Genomic DNA, 12048 nt, shown 5'->3' on the forward strand with positions numbered 1-12048 from the left:
ATTTGTTGTGTTGGTACCTTTCTACCTAGACACAATTAGAACTCAGAACCCAGAGATTCAAACATGAAGTGCTTTATTCAGGAAGGAAAGGAAAGTTCTGGAGAGTTCCGAACAAAGAGAGCTAAACTTAACCAAGAGAGCACCCAACCATGTATCTGCTGTGACAGCGCCACCACAGGTGGGAGGAGAACACACAATACATAACACATTGCGTCAGCCTGTGCTGCAGCGGAGTGCTCCACACTCCTTGCCAGTCCATCAATGCTTTCGGGCACCCTTCCCATTGCACCCACGAGCTCAGTGTGCATGTTCAAGGCCTGGCTATTCATTTCCGCGATGACGCGCTCCTCTTCTGCGTCCAGTGCAGCAGGACTCGCTGGCCTACACGCCCTCCGGGGAGAAGGCCTCCGAGCTTCCCTACCCCCATGGCGTTGCTGCAGCCCGCTGGGTCCTGGGGCTTCGTCCTCATCAGGCCCTTCGCCCCTCCTCCCCTCCAGGGAAGGCGTGGTCCCAGTGTCGGAATGGGCTCCCACGGGAGACGCAGGCACTGAGGCTCCGGCTTCCTCTTCCTCCTCGCCTGGGCCGTCGCTCCCACTGCTTGGTTGAGGGACAGGCTGCTCAGCTGCTGGTTCACTATCTGAAAGCAGGGAGGTACAAAAGTGGCTTTAGCGTCAGGACAGAGGGGCAGTAAGGGAGCAAGGGCTGGAGACATTTAGTAAGTTGGATTTAAAGTATAAAAGGCTGGTGTTGTGAGGGGCAAGTGGAATGAGAGAGGAGAGAAAGCTGATGAACTTACCATAGCTGTCCCCAAGGGGGTCGACCTCTCCAGCGGCCACAGCACCTATCACCTGGCTGGCAACGATCCTGTACACACGCCCGCCTGTTATGAGAGAGCTTGGTCTGCAAGAAAAAGGTCAGCGTCTCAGTAAATGTGCAGCCATGTGCTTGCCTGATGTGCCTCCCATAGTTGAATAGCCCTTAATGTATGCAGCCATGTGCTTGCCTGATGTGCCTCCCATAGTTGAATAGCCCTTAATGTATGCAGTCATGTGCTTGCCTGATTTGCCTCCCATAGTTGAATAACCCTTAATGTATGCAAGGTGTGGAATGTAGGGGTGTGTTTTATGAGATGACCATAGGTCTTGGATGAGTGTTGGGCATTTGGGGTTTTTAAACCCTCTGGGCACAGAGTGAAGTTGAGATGGAGGGAGGTAGAGGTATCGAAAAGCAGCCACTCACCCTAACCACCCGAGTGAGGTCGTTGAACTTCTTCCAACATTGGGTGTGGGTCCTGGGCACCAAGCTCCTGGAGGAGACGTGCTGAGCCACCTCCCTCCACACTCTTCTGTATTCGCATGGCAATGGCCTCCTGCCACTCTGCGGGTAGAGTACTGACCTTCAGCGCTCCACTGCACCAACCAGAGCCACCAAGGCCCAGTAGCTGAAGTGCTGAGCTCGTTCCCTGGGCCTCTCCATTCTTCTTTGCAGCAGAATTCAAGTTCAGGTCTGCCCAGGCCGAGATTCAAGGCTGCAATGAGCAGGGTGTGGCTGGAGAGCAAGATCGACCCTCCCCTTTAAGAACTGGCTGGTGTCAGTCTGTCTGTGTTCCATTGCTAACTGACATCACCTGAGCTTCGCCAGCGCTCTGAGGTAGCGCCTCACTCCTTGGCGTTAGCGCCTTAAGAGAGGTGTGTAGCGCCTGATTTTGCGCTCAAATCGCCTCCAGGGGCGATAGAGGCCAAGTATGCAGTCGGGAGGCGATAATTAGCGGCAGGCGCTAAACTTTGTGCCCGGCCGATAATTGCGCCCCAAACGGGACGATACCGAATTTCTCCCATAGCGCCTTTCACAACCTCAGGATGTCCCAAAGCGCTTTACAACCAATGAAGTACTTTTTTGAAGTGTAGTCCCTGTTGTAATGAAGGGAAATGTGGCAGCCAATTCACACACAGCAAGCTCCCAAAGCAATGTGATAATGGCCAGATCATCTGTTTTAGTGATGTTGATTGAAGGATAAATATTGGCCAAGACACCGGGGTGAACTCCCCTGCTCATCTTCAAAATAGTGCCTTGGGATCTTTTACGTTCACCTGAGAGGGAAGACGGGACCTCGGTTTAACGCCTCATCCAAAAGACGGCACCCCCGACATTGCAGCACTCCCTCAGCACTGCACTGGGACTATCAGCCTAGCTTTTGTGCTCAACTCTCTGGACTGGGACGTGAAAGGAGAATTTCTTTTCCCATCAGGCTCAGCTGGATGGGGTCCAGGTCTCAGAGATTGAAAGGTACCTTTGCCACACCCGCCAGTCCCCAGGAGGTCCAATGTTATTGATTTTAGCTAAACTAAAGGCGCATCTGAAAAGTTTCACCAACGCACTGAAAGGGTTAAGATACAATGCCATCAGCTGCTCAAAGATAATCTGTATTCAGCTGTGCGTAGCAGGGCTGATCTTTTGGGAAAATTAGTCATCTAAAAGTAATGATACATATTGAAATACTTTACTTGCCCTCAGGTTAGATCCAGCACATTCGATTTCAATTGCTCTCTCAATTACTATATAGCAAGTGGATTTTGTTAATAGGAAGGTAACAGCATGCAGGTGAACTGATTCATATGACATTTCAATTTAGTGTTGGACAAATGGCTCATTTATCTACTAAACCTTTCTAATGTCTTTCTCTCTCTGGGATTTACGTTACACCCAAAACAGTTAAAGTGAAATGCCACCTTATTTTTTTCAATTGCACGTTTCAACAGCTCATATACAAATTAAGGACTCTGTCAAGTGCCCTGCACCTTGCGCTGAGCAATCTGAGTTTGGATTGCTGTGTTTCCTTTTGTCCACCCTTTACCCCATAATCTATTCTGGTAAATAATTGTTGAGTTTTGTTTCTCTTTGGCAACCTGATCCCATCTGTGTCGCCTTCCAGGAATATAATTGGTCTGTGGGAATCGCATAACCTCCATTCCAGTGATTTCATTGGTCCGCGGGAGTCACGTGACCCACCATTATTCTCCGAGCAAGCTGATCAAGCATGAGTAAAGTGACCCACAAAGACGTGGAATTTCCGGCATTTATTTTTTGCCAGTAATGGCATGGCAGACACTCTTTCACCTTTGCCTCTGCATGGCCCCACACCCGCTACGACCTCACCAGTCTGAGGTGACATGTGTTCTCCCACCCCACCCCGTGAGGACCTCAGGCTGCTTGTCTCTCTCTCCCTGGCCTCTCCAGCTTCCTCACTTTGAGTCTGTAGTCTGGCCTCCCACTCTTCCAGATTTAGGGCCTGCTCCATGTTCTCAGGCATAGATACCCACTCTTGGAGTGATGCCAGTGTACAGAAAAAGAATTTGGTCAGGGATTATACAGTAAACCGATTGCCGAAATGCCTCACTAGCTTCTATACATAGAAGAAGAAGATGAACAGGAACTCCCCCGGACTTCTAAGATGGAGTCTGGCTAGCAGGAGCTGTTTGAGCCATTTGTGTGAAACTTTGAAAAAAAAACTTGCATTTATATAGCACCTTTCAGACCTCAGTTCCAAAGTGTTTCACAGCCAATGAAGTACTTTTGATGTATAGTCACTGTTGTAATGTAGGAAAAAGCACAGTCAATTTGCACACAGCAAGCTCCCACAAACAGCAATGAGATAATTGCCAGATAATCTGTTTTAGGTGTTGGTTGAGGGATAAATATTGGCCAGGACAGCAGGGAGAATTGCCCTGCTCTTCTTCAAATAGTGCCATGGGAACTTTTATGACCACACGAGAGAAATGACAGGGCCTCAATTTAACATCTCATCTGAAAGACAGCACCTCCGACAGTGCAGCACTCCCTCAGTACTGCACTAGAGTGTCAGCCTAGATTTTGTGCTCAAGCCTCTGGAATGGGACTCAAACCCGCAACCTTCTGATTCAGAGGCGACATTGCCTCCCACTGAACCAAGGAATTTAAAATAACATGGCTGGATCGACTGGTGGACCAATCAAAAGTCACAGCGAGGTCTTTGTGCAGTCGATAGTTCCGTCGACCAGTAGTCTCATCCTGGCTGCTCCCAAGTCTTCACGCACACGCATCACAATGGGAAATCAACTAGTAAGGTATAATTTGTCATGCTTTCGAGCCCAAATTGTCTGAAAATTTGAGGAATGCAACCACACCTGCACGTCAGCTGACTACAATTATGTCATTGTTTCCCAGAATACATTGCCGGATGGAGCATTAAAGACTTCCTCTGTTTGCAGTTTGACAAAAGCTTTTGGTTTAGTAAATTAAACCCAGGAACCTTCTCATGAGTTAACTGTTGAACTTTTTTTTCAAACATAAGGTAGAGTTCCCTTTTAATAAAAGATACAAGACGACATGGAAATGTCAAACTTTCCATGCCTTCGAGGGACAATATACCTCAGACATATTTCATTTTCCACAGAAGGTAATGCAATCAAATTCAAGGATGGATATCAGAGAACCTCTATCAGTCCCCTTCTCATTTTGCTGACCCTGTCAGTAATTGATTCGGCCCTTACTGTTATACAGGCAGCTGGTATAGAGTAACTTATAGCTAGCCTGTGAGTCAGAGTGAGACTGAAAGGTTGGTGCTAAATCAGAAGCAGACAGCAATATAGGAATAGGAGGAGGCCATTCAGCCCCTCCAGCCTGTTCCGCCATTCAGTCAGATCATGGCTGATCTGCGTCTTAACTCCATTTACCCGCCTTGGTTCCGTATCCCTTATTAGCTTTGCCAAACAAAAATCTATCAATCTCAGTTTTGACATTTTCAATTGACCCCCAGCATCAACAGCTTTTTGAGGGAGAGAGTTCCAGATTTCCACGACCCTTTGTGTGAAGAAGTGCTTCCTGACATCACCCCTGACTGACCTGGCTCTAATTTTAAGGTTATGCCCCCTTGTTCTGGACTCCCTCCACCAGTGGAAATACTTTCTCTCTTGATCTACCCTATCAAATCCTTTAATCAGCTTAAACACCTCAATTAAATCACCCCTTAGTCTTCTATTCTCAAGGGAACACAAATCTGGTCTATGCAACCTGTCCTCATAATTTAACCCTGTAAGCCCCAGTATCATTCTGGTGAATTTGCATTGCACCCTATCCAAGTTCAGTATATCCTTCCTGAGGTGTGGTGTCCAGAAATGAATGTACTCCAGATGGAGTCTAACCAGAGCTTTATACAACTGTAACATAACTTCCACCCCTTTTTATTCCAGCCCCCTTGAAATAAAGGCCAACATTCCATTAGCCTTTTTGATTATTTTTGTATCTGTCCACTAGATTTTAGTGATTTCTGTACACGGACCCCTAAATCTCTGCTCCTCCACAGTTCCGAGCTTCTCACCATCTAGAAAATACACTGGTCTATCTTTCTTAGGTCCAAAGTGGATGACCTCACACTTCCCCACATTGAATTCCATCTGCCACAGTTTTGTCCAGAACCAGGGGTCACAGTCTAAGGATAAGGGGTAAGCCATTTAGGACAGAAATGAGGAGGAATTTCTTCACCCAGAGAGTGATGAACCTGTGGAATTCTCTACCACAGAAGGCAGTTGAGGCCAATTCATTAAATATATTCAAGAAGGGGTTGGATATATTTCTTAAGGCTAAAGGGATCAAGGGATATGGGGAGAAGGCAGGGACAAGGTACTGAGTTTGGATGATCAGCCATGATTGCATTGAATGGTGGAGCAGGCTCGAGGGGCTGAATGGCCTACTCCTGGTCCTATCTTCTATGTTTCTATGTTTCACTAAATCTATCAATGCCCCATTGCAACTTTCTGCTCCCGTCTACACTACTTACTGTGCCACCACAGGTGTAAATCTGGCAGAACATATAGCCACCTCCTCCACTCCAGTTATAGAAAACGGCAGATTTTTATTCCATTGAAATTATCTGCAAGATTACCATCCATGCGGTAAAGATGAAAATCTGCCTCAGAAGCAGGAGTGAGGAATTTTGAGATGGTTCCTATTCCCTTAAACAAACACGTAAATAGTGAATTAATTAAGAGGACAATTGTTAGAAATTGCTCATTTCTCCCTTCTAATTACAACGAGCTTTTATCTTGTCAATTTAGATTTAATTCCCTTAAAGGTCTTTGTCACTCGCTGCCACTATTATGCTGATTTTCTGGATCTTATTCATACTTACAAAATGCGTTTCTACTCTCAGCTTATCATTTGCAGTCACATTCTTCGTTTTTCCACCTTCTAACCTCTCTCCACCCTCAGGCCCATCATCGGACACTCCCTGCCATCCTAGAACTTTCCGTTACATTTTTTTTGCAGTCTGCCTACAGCAGTAACAATCGCCCCTTTGGCGAAGTTTCTGCCCCTCTTAATCAGAAGATCGTGGGTTCAAGTCCCCACTCTAGAGACTTGAGCACATAATCTAGGCTGATACTCCAGTGCTGTACTGAGGGAGGTGCCGTCTTTCGAATGAAATGTTAAACCGAGGCCCCGTCTGCTCTCTCTCTCTCCCATGGCACTATTTTGAAAGGAGTTCTCCCTGGTATCCTGGCCAATATTTATCCCTCAACCAACATCACTAAAAAGAGACGATCTGGTCATTATCTCATTGCTGTTTGTGGGACCTTGCTGTGCGCAAATTGGCTGCCGCACTTCCTACATGAGGGAGAAAGGAATAGAAGGATATGCTGATAGGGTGAGATGAAGTAGGGTGGAAGGAGGCTTGTGTGGAGCATAAACACCGGCATGGACCAGTTGGGCCAAATGGCCTGTCTCTGTGCTGTAAATTGTAAACAAACATTAAGGAGCCAAATATGGATATAGTCAGCTAGTTATCATGAATATCGATGCACTAAAAGGAGACTGTTTGACCCCCAGCCCAGTGAGTGGATGAGAACAGATACTGTTTTATTGAAGCGTTAATAAAAAATAAACTGAAAGGCTTGCCCTCAAGCCATTAGTAAGATCAAAAATGATTAATACTGTTCTTCAAAATGCAAATGCTATTTTCTTTCTCTATAAGTGGCGGGCAGGCTAGTTTAAAGTTGGAGAGGGGTCACATATGTGCTATGTGGGGAGTCAGGGGCACTTTTGGTGTCCAGGGCGAACAGGAGTGCAGGAAGTGTCTCCAGCTGCAGCTACTCGAAATCCGCATTTCGGGTCTGGAGCTGCGGCTGGAGTCACTGTGGAGCATGCGCGAGGCTGGGATCTACATGGATAGCACGTTTAATGAGGTGGTCACACCGCAGGTAAAGAGTGCACAAGCAGAAAGGGAATGGGTGACCGCCAGACAGAGTAAAAGAACTAGGAAATTAGTGCAGGAGTCCCCTGGGTCCATCTCCCTCTCCAACAGATTTTCCATTTTGGATACTGCTGGGGGAGATGGTTTCTCAGGAGAATGCAGCAAGAGCCAAGTCCGTGGCACTACGAGTGGCTCAGCTGCACAGGAGGGGAGGAAACAGAGTGGGAGAGCAATACTGATAGGGGATTCTATTGTAAGGGGAACAGATAGACATTTCTGTGGCTGCAGATGTGACTCCAGGATGGTATGTTGCCTCCCTGGTGCCAGGGTCAAGGATGTCACTGAGCGGCTGCAGGACATTCTGAAGGGGGAGGGTGAACAGCCAGAGGTCATGGTCCATATCAGTACCAACGACATACCGAGGTCCTGCAAGCAGAATATAGGGAGCTAGGAAATAAATTAAAAAGCAGGACCTCAAAGGTAGTAATCTCAGGATTACTCCCAGTGCCATGTGCTAGTGAGAGCAGAAATAGGAGAATAGACCAGATGAATGCGTGGCTGGAGAGATGGTGTAGGAGGGAGGGATTTAAATTCCTGAAGCATTGGGACCGATTCTGGGGAAGGTGGGAACTGTACAAGCTGAACGGATTACACCTCGGCAGAACCAAGACCAACATCCTCACAAGGGGGTTTGCTAGTGCTGTTGGGAAGGAATTAAACTAGTTTGTCAGGGGGCTGGGAACCTAAGTGTGGCCCCAGAATGGAGAGAAACAAAGCTGGGAGTACAAGTTAGAAAAGTAATCAGCAAAACTAGTAGGGAGCAGAAACAAAGGCCAACAGTAAAGAGGGTCAAAGTTGAAGGCACTTTATCTAAATGCACGTAGCATTCGCAACAAGGTGGATGAATTAATGGCACAAATAGAAGTAAATGGGTATGATGTAATTGCCATTACAGAGACATGGTTGCAGGATAACCAAAGTTGGGAACTGAATGTTCCAGGGTGCTCAACATTTAGGAAGGACAGACAAAAAGGAAAAGGAGGTGGCGTAGCGCTGTTAATAAGGGATGAGATCAGTACAGTAGAGATAAAATAGAGATAAAATAAAATAAAAGTTCCCGATGGTGGGGGAGCCCAGAACCAGGGGTCACAGTCTAAGGATAAGGGGTAAGCCATTTAGGACTGAGATGAGGAGGAATTTCTTCACCCAGAGAGTGGTGAACCTATGGAATTCTCTACCACAGAAGGCAGTTCAGGCCAACTTATTAAATATATTCAAGAAGGAGTTAGATATATTTCTTAAAGCTAAAGGGATCAAGGGATATGGGGAGAAAGCAGGGACAGGGTACTGAATTTGGATGATCAGCCATGATCTCATTAAATGGCAGAACAGGCTCGAGGGGCCGAATGATCTACTCCTGCTCCTATCTTCTATGTTTCTATGTAAAAGATCTTGACTCGGCAGATCGTGATGTAGAACTGGAATCAGTTTGTGTGGAGCTAAGAAACAGCAAAGGGTGGAAAACAATGGTGGGAGTTGTGTATAGGCTACCAAACAGTAATGGTAATGTAGGGCACAGTATCAATCAAGAAATTAGAAGTGCATGTAACAAGGGCAATACGGTAATCATGGGGGACTTTAATCTACATATTGACTGCGCAAATCAAATTACCACTAATGGTATGGAGGACGAATTCTTGGAATGCATGCGAGATGGTTTCCTGGATCAGTATGTGGAGGAAACAACCAGGGAACAGGCTATTCTGGATCTGGTACTGTGTAATGAGAAAGGGCTAATCAATAATTTTGTGGTAAAGGGGCCTTTAGGGACAAGTGACCATAATATGATTGAATTTTACATTAAGTTTGAGAGTGATGTAGTCCAATCTGAAACTAAGGTCTTCAATCTAAACAGAGGAAACTACAAGGGTATGAGGGACAAGTTGGCCACTAAAAGGTATGAAGGTGGACATACAATAGCTAACATTCAAGGAAATAATGCATAATTTGCAACAAACATATATTCCTCTAGGGCATAAAACCTAAAAGGAAAAATGATCCAACCATGGATAACAAAAGAAATTAAAGCTAGTATTAAGTCAAAGGAGAAAAAGCAGTCAGCCTGAGAAGTGGGATTTTTTTAGAAATCAGCAAAGGGGGACCAAGAAATTGATAAAGAAAGGGAAAATGAAATATGAGCACAAACTAGCGAAAAATATAAAAACAGATTGTAAAAGCTTCTATAGGTATGTGAAAAGGAAAAGACTGGTGAAGGTAAATGTAGGTCCTTTACAGTCAGAGGTGGGAGAATTTATAATGGGGAATGAGGAAATGGCAAAGAAATTAAATAAATACTTTGGGCAGGATTTTCATTGAGCCGTGGAGGCGGGATTGGAGGCATGTGGGGGGTTAAAATCACGAAAACTGGTGGGCGGGACCAACCCCGCCTCCATCCCGCCTCTGAGCAATTTTAATTCATTCATGTCTAATGGTCCCGTCTCCATCCCGCCTCCAAGAGGCGGGATAGGCCGTTAAGGACCTTAACAAGCACTAAATTGCCTCTATAATGCCATTTTGAAAGGCCTTTGCGATTTTAAACCTTTTCCCACGTGAAACACGACAGTGAAACCTGGCGGGAGCACAATTGGATTGCTGACTATCAGCTGCAGCTCAACCATTAAAGAGGAGATTTGATCAGCCATCATTTGCAGGTGGCAGGACTTTGTTGTCTCAGGTGTGGGGGAACTTTTAGAAGGCTTAACCACAGCTGTGGAAGTTTGGAGCCTGACACCCATCTCCAGTGTGACCTCCTGGGAAACCCCTCTCGCCACCTTCACTGAGCACTCCCTCAACTGAGGCATATACCAGAAGCATGGGAGCCATTTATTTCCTTCACTTCTGGGCATTAGATGAGCTCGAGCACCAGCCGTGGCACCAACAGAACCAGGAACAACAGCAGCACCAACAGCAGCAGCAGCAACAGGAGTGCCAGGCTGCTGCTCACCCACCTGAAGCAGCACAGGCCAGAAGGGGTCAGCGCCTGGGAGCCCGTCGGCGCAGGAGATACCCCCCAAACAGGGTCTACAGACACAGGGTCAGCTACCTCAACATGTCTGAGCGGCAGTGCCAAAGGCGGCTCTGACTTTCGCGAGAGGTAGTGAGTGACATCTGCGCAATGCTGCAACAATACCTGCAGGCCAGAGGACCAGGTGAACAAGCCTTACCAGTGGCCGTCAAAGTCACCACCGCACTCAACTTTTCTGCCTCAGGCTCATTCCAGGGATCAGCAGCAGACATCAGCGGCATCACCCAGGCGGCCGCACACACTTGCATCACACAGGTAACTGATGCCCTCTTTGCCATCGCGCACAATCACATCCATTTCACCAAGGATCAAGCTAGTGTCACGGCGCGAGCGGTTGGATTAGCTAATTTGGCAGGCTTTCCAAGGGTGCAGGGCATCGTCGACTGCACACATGTGGCCCTTAAGGCACCCCATCGCAATCCAGGTATTTTTGTCAACCGCAAGGGCTTCCACTCCCTTAACGTTCAGCTGGTGTGTGACCACAAGAAGGAAATTTTGCATGTTTGCGCCAAGTACCCTGGCAGTTGCCATGACTCCTTCATACTGCGCCAGTCTAGTGTGCCTCCGCTATTCAGTCTGCCAGACCAACTTAACGGATGGCTACTTGGAGACAAGGGCTATCCCCTGAGGACGTGGCTAATGACGCCATTGAGGAGCCCATCCAACGAAGCGGAGGAAAGCTACAACTCCAGCCACATGTCCACCAGAGCCATAATCGAGCAAACCATCGGTTTGCTGAAGATGCGCTTCAGATGCCTGGATAGATCCGGTGGAGCCCTGCAGTACTCAGCAGCCAAGGTCTCCAGAATCATCGTGGTTTGCTGTGCACTTCACAACATGGCACAGCGTCGTGGCTTGCAGATTCCTGAGGACCAAGTGGCTCATCACATATCACAAAGTCAACATGGATTTACAAAAGGTAAATCATGCTTGACTAATCTACTGGAATTTTTTGAGGATGTAACTGGTAGAATAGATAAGGGAGAACCAATGGATGTGGTGTATTTGGACTTTCAGAAGGCTTTCGATAAGGTCCCGCATAAGGGATTGGCATGTAAAGTTAAAGCACATGGGATTGGGGGTAAGGTACTGACTTGGATAGAGAACTGGTTGGCAGACAGGAAGCAAAGAGTTGGAATAAACAGGTCTTTTTCCGAGTGGCAGGCGGTGACTAGTGGGGTACCGCAGGGATCGGTGCTAGGACCCCAGCTATTCACAATATATATTAATGATCTAGATGAGGGAACTAGATGTAATATCTCCAAGTTTGCAGATGACACAAAGCTGGGTGGGCGTGTGTGCTGTGAGGAGGATGCAGAGAAACTCCAGTATGATTTGGACAGGTTGGGTGATTGGGCAGATGCATGGCAAATGCAGTATAATGTGGATAAATGTGAGGTTATCCGCTTTGGTGGCAAAAACAGGAAGACAGATTATTATCAGAACGGCAATAGATTGGGAAAAGGGGAAGTGCAATGAGACCTGGGAGTCCTTGTGCACCAGTCGCTGAAGGTAAGCATGCAGGTGCAGCAGGCGGTTAAGAAGGCAATTGGTATGTTGGCCTTCATAGCGAGAGGATTCGAGTACAGGAGCAAGGATGTCTTGCTGCAGTTGTACAGGGCCTTGGTGAGACCACACCTTGAGTATTGTGTGCAGTTTTGGTCACCTTATCTGAGGAAGGGAGTGCAGTGAAGATTCACCAGGCTGATACCTGGGATGGCAGGAATGACGTATGAAG

This window comes from Somniosus microcephalus, chromosome 4, assembly GCF_052327205.1.
Source record: "Somniosus microcephalus isolate GS21.2 chromosome 4, FLI_Smic_1.0, whole genome shotgun sequence".
Taxonomy (NCBI): Eukaryota; Metazoa; Chordata; class Chondrichthyes; order Squaliformes; family Somniosidae; genus Somniosus; species Somniosus microcephalus.